Below are 6,000 nucleotides of genomic sequence, written 5' to 3' on the forward strand. Positions count from 1 at the left end.
AACAGAAGTCCTGGAGGGTTAATATGTACTACTTCTTTTAATCCAAACCATAAACACTTCATTAACCGTATCAAGTCCTTGCTTGTGCCTAAACCTAACCAAACTATTCCACACCAGTGCCAAATTATAACGGTGTTTTTAACATGTGTTTTCTGCAGCTGCTGGTTCATTACTGTCTGTATCTGTCTGGATAAACAAACACCTGTAAGTCAAATTAATAATACAACATAATTTTATAGTACAAACAACTTTGAGCCAAGGCGTAATGCTGTTTTCATCATATCTACAAGTTCACACAATGCAATCACCATTGTCTTTATTAACTTTTAGGTTACTCATGTCACAAAAGTTTCCACACTGGTAAATTTTCCAATGAAGAGTGTTTTTTAAAGTGAACTTCGTGTTCCTATACGCAGCCTTTGCACAAACAAAACATTATGCCAAACTCATCCGAGCTGTTGTGAGTCTCATCATCCATCATTTGCCACTGATTAGTGCTGCTCCAGCAGCAGACACATGTGCAGCTATTTTCTGAGTTTTCCATTTGAATGGAACAACAAGCCAGCACACTGTGTGTTCTTCAGTCTTGCCAGTAGAAATAACAGAAAATGTTCAGTGTCTTACACAACACCAGAGGCAATGCAAAGCAAAATGTAAAAATGTGACCAAAGCCTTCAGCCCTGAGGCAGTCATTTTTTATTTATGCAGCCAAGAACTTTTTTCAAGCGTAGTGTTCAAGTGTCTCCATATACACAGTACGTACACAGATTCCTCTCGCCTCTCATTCCCTGTGAGTGAGGATGACATCATACATCACCATGCAAAACTTTGGATCCTTTGCTTGGGTGGCTGTGGCTCAGGTGGCAGAGCAGGTCAGCCACTCGGTCAGTGGTTTGATCCCAGGCTGCCTCCTGGCTGCATGCCAGATACTAACCCCCTGTTTGCCTACTGGTGGTGGTCAGAGGGCCCGGTGGCGCCAGTGTCTGGCAGCCTTGCCTCTGTCAGTGCGCCCCAGGCCAGCTGTGGCTACAGTGTAGCTTCCCATTGCCAGTGTGTGAATGTGTGTGTGTGAATGGGTGAATGACTGAATGTAGTGTGAAGCGCTTTGGGGTCCTTAGGGACTAGAAAAGTGCTATACAAATGCAGGCCATTTACCTTTCTGTCAGGGTCCTGGATCTCCTGACACAGCGTTTTCAGTTTTTGATTTTTGTATTATGTCAAGTTCATTTGTAATTTATTCTATGGTTCCTAGGTATTGATCCCTTGCCTCTCATGTTTCTCTGTGCCCCTTCTATTCTGTGCTTAGTCTTCTCTGCCTGTGTGTTCCCTCTGTGTAAAGTCCATGTTTCTTGGTCTGTATCTTTGCATGTGTGAGTTTCCTGTTTTATTTTGAAGGTCTGTGTCCTAGGTGAATGTATTGAGTTTTGCTTCCTTTGGTCTCATCATGTCTGATTTCTCCCAGCTGTGCCCTCCTCCTGTGTCTCATTCCCCTCGTTATTCCCCAGTGTATTTAAGCCCTGTGTTTCGCTGTTTCAGTGTTGCATTGTCTCTCATGGCTGTGTTCCCCGTGAGCTTAGGTTAGTCTTTCCCAGTTTAGTTGTGTGAATGTCTCACAGGCATTCAAACTATTGAGTTCCTGTTTCTCTTTATCCGGTCGTTAAGTCTGACGTCACTAGCCGTGTCTGGGCCTAAACTCCGCTGCAGGTCCATATATCAAACGATCACTGTGGCATTACTGAGAGTTGAAAAACTGTCTAAAGTCTTTCATCTTTCATAAAATGATCAGCGTTCTGCTCTACCAGGTGTAACAATTGAGTTTAACATCCAGGCATCCATGAAAACGGAATTTATGACATTTAACGGAATTAGAAGTTAACAGGAAGTTAGCTCGCTAGCTTCTATCTAAATACAATATAGCATGTCCTGACTGCGGGGTTTTGGAAACAAATTAAAATGTACACCTCTGTTATCACTTCCAGCATAAATGAAGACAGAAAACTAAACAGCAGTGACGTTTGTAGGGTTACTGAAGTTGGGCTAGCTGGTATATAATGATGTGCTACGTGACCGCTAGCGACACAGCTATGTTAGCATAATATAAACAAGCTAACTTTTTTTTCCACTCGATAAAAGTTAATGTGAGTGTTCTCGGTGGTCAGGAACAAATGTAATCGCATGGCAGGATGCTGTCAAACTTCAGCCAGGAGAACAACTGAGAAAATCCATCCACAATACGAGGTTAGTCATTCATATACTGCTGTGTGGGCTGGGCTGTAGTTACATCCTAAGGTTTTATGCAATCCATTATTTTAAAAACTGAGCTTAAATAAATGATTAGCGGTAATAAAAGCCGAGGGAGGTCAACAGTGATCACTGACTGTTTTAGGAGCTTTTTGAGATTAAATAGAAGAAAATACAAAACATTAAACATGTTAACAACACGAAAGCCATATTAAACTCAGACTACTTTAGTCCCGGAAGTAGGATTCATCACGTCATCACTTAATGACCGGATTCTTTATTCCACTATATTCTAGTTGCTTCTGTACGTTTTTTTTTTTACGCTTAACTACTTCCTCAGTTTTTGTGCTATTTTCACTGTTCAAATTTTACAATATTCTGCTATTTCTGCTCTTTCCTGCTATGACTTTTTGTGCTCAAAACTTCTATACTTTTTGAGATATTACATTTTCTATGCAATTTTTTGGTGCAATTGAAATGAACGGACCACATTATCAGTGTGGTCACTGATTTTGCTTGCCGGGGTGAGCTGTGGTTTAGCTCAGTAGGATGAGCAGCCGTTCTCAGAGTGGGAGGCCCGGGTTCGAATCTGACTTATGGCAACATTTGTCTCAGATAACATTTAAACTTTTTAAACTGTTTTTAACACAAATTTCAGCTTCTTCAACCCTTTTCTGCAGAATTTTCAGTTTTTTCACCCCCTTTTCAGCAAAAAAATTCCAGCTTCATTACCTCTTTTCAGCCCAACATTCTGCTTCTTTACACCTTTTCAGTTTAAAGATCTGCTTCTTCACCTCTTTTCAGTAGGATTTTCAGCTTCTTGGCCTGTTTTCAGTAGAATTTTCAGCTTTTTCTTTTCTTTTCAGCAGACAGTTCAACTTTTTCACCTCTGTTCAGTACAAATTTCAGCTTCTTCATCCCGTTCCAGCAGAATTTTTGGCTTTTCACCTCTTTTCAGCAAAAATTTCTACTGCTTCACCTTTTTTCAGCAGAATTTTCAGTTTCTTCACATCCTTTCAGCACAGTTTAACTTCTTCAGCTGTTTTCAGCAGATTGTTTCTCCTATATTCTCCTTTAATATAGTAGTTTTGCAAACTTATTATGTTTCTTCTAAGTAACTCCATTTCTGCAAAGTTATTATATTTTTTGCTACGTTGTTATTCGTCTGCGAAGATATTGCAATTTCAACAACTTTTCAGATACTGACTTTAGCTTCTTCAGCTATTTTCAGCAGTTTTTAGCGGACAGCTTCAGCTTTACAGTATCCACACAGCATTTTCGCAGGAAATGCAAATTTTTCTAGTTCTAGTTGCTTCCGTACGTTTTTTGGCCTTTAACTATTTCCCCACTTTTTGTGCTATTTTCACCATTCAAATTTTACAGTATTCTGCTATTTCTGCTCTTTACAGCTAGAACTTTTGGTATTTATTACTATTACTGTAGCATCCAGTCGAACTGAGAAGGCCAGAACTGATGGCTGTTGAATGACCTTTATTATTCCTTGCCGTGTATCAGACAACGAACCAACGTAAGAGCTAGACAAACAAATAAAACAATTACCATGTTATTTATGTAACACCATCTTAACCGCTCATTACAGTGGTCTAACCGTTTTCTATTAAACTATATAATACATGCAAACGTTCACCCTTTTTACTAAGGTTTCTGTCTGCAAAGGTTACTTTGACCTTTCTCACAAGTCCGTCTTTATCTATTATGGTGTCCACAACTCTACCAAGTCTCCATTGGGATCGTGGCAGTATTTCTTCCTTGTCCATCACTATGTCACCTACTTACATATTCATTTTAGCAGCATGCCATCTCTGCCGAACCCTGATGTTGTGAAGATATTCTCTCTTCCATCTGCTCCAAAATTGCTCTGTTAGGTATTGTACCTGGAGTGCTCACAGACATATTCAATCTGTCCTTGGCCCACGCTGTGGTACCGGCCTGCTTCAAATCCACCTCCATCGTCCCGATACCCAAAAACTCCAACCCATCTTGCCTCAATGATTACCGCCCAGTAGCACTCACCCCCATCATCACTAAGTGCTTAGAGCGACTGGTCCTAGCACACTTCAAATCCTGTCTCCCCCCCACCCTGGACCCCCACCAATTCGCATACCGCCGGAACAGGAGCACAGAGGATGCAGTCTCCATCGCAATGCACTCTGTCCTCTCACACCTGGACAACAACAACACCTACGCCAGAATGCTGTTTATAGACTTCAGTTCAGCATTCAATACAATCCACCCCTCACAACTCATCAGGAAACTGACAGACCTGGGTATCAGTTCCCTCATCTGCAAATGGTTACTGGACTTCCTGACCAACCGCCCCCAACATGTCCGGCTGGATAACCGCTGCTCATCTACCATCACAATGAACACCGGTGTACCACAAGGCTGTGTGATGAGCCCTTTCCTCTACTCCCTCTTCACCCACGACTGCAGACCTGCTGATGGTTCCAACACCATCATTAAGTTTGCAGATGACACCACGGTGATTGGCCTCATCAGTGACAACGATGAGGCCGCCTACAGGGAGGAGGTGGATCGTCTGGCTGAGTGGTGCGACAGAAACAACCTGCTGCTTAACACCGAGAAGACCAAGGAGCTCATCGTGGACTACAGGAGGAATGCTGACCCACATCCACCCATCCACATTAAGGGGACGGCTGTGGAGCGTGTGAGCAGCTTCAAGTTCCTGGGAGTCCACATCTCCGAGGAGCTCACCTGGACGACCAACTGCTCCAAGCTGGTCAAGAAGGCTCACCAGCGCCTCTTCTTCTTGAGGACTCTGAGGAAGAACCACCTGTCCTCAGACATCCTGGTGAACTTCTATCGCTGCACCATCGAGAGCATCCTGACCAACTGTATAACAGTCTGGTACGGGAACTGCTCTGCCTCGGACCGGAAGGCGTTGCAGAGGGTCGTGAAAACTGCCCAGCGCATCGCCGGAGCACCACTTCCTGCCATAAAAGACATCTACAGGAAGCGGTGTCTGAAAAGGGCTGGGAAAATCATCAAAGACCCCAGTCACCCATCACATGGACTCTTCACCCTCCTGCCCTCTGGGAGGCGCCACAGGAGCCTCCGGACTAAGACCACCAGGTACCGGAACAGCTTCTTCCCCACAGCTGTCAGACTCCTGAACTCTGCCTCCTGACATCTGACCCACGTTAAACTCATGGACTGAACATACACACACCCACAATGGACAACTGTACCCTCAAACACAATAATAACATGGACTGAACCACCACTCACAACCACTAGCACTTTATATAGCCTCTGTAGAAACTATCTACACCCTCACTTATCTTAACTGCACTACTGTATAGCTCTGTGTAAATAATCATTCTGTACATTCGATAATCTTTAATCCTACAACTGTTTACAACTTGCATAGTTCCCATTTCTGTATAGCTGTATATCCCAGATTCTGTAAAGTTATTTATTTCATATTCTGTATAGTTTTTCATATTTATATCCTGTTCATATCCTGTACATAGCTTGTACTCACTACAGCCTGTACATACTTATAGTTATAGAATATTCACAACATACTTCATACCGTGTACATTATAACATACCATAATAGACCCATTTCTGTAATATACTCACATATCTATATTATTGCTAATATATATTGTAATATATCTATATCACTAAAGCACTTCTGGATGGATGCAAACTGCATTTCGTTGCCCTGTACCTGTGCATGTGCAATGACAATAAAGTTGAATTCTATTCTAT

The sequence above is a fragment of the Aulonocara sp. 'chitande type north' Nkhata Bay genome, linkage group LG15 (assembly GCF_057382095.1).
Source record: "Aulonocara sp. 'chitande type north' Nkhata Bay isolate Kocher_YH1m ecotype deep benthic linkage group LG15, A_spYH_male_GT1.1, whole genome shotgun sequence".
In the NCBI taxonomy this organism is placed as follows: Eukaryota; Metazoa; Chordata; class Actinopteri; order Cichliformes; family Cichlidae; genus Aulonocara; species Aulonocara sp. 'chitande type north' Nkhata Bay.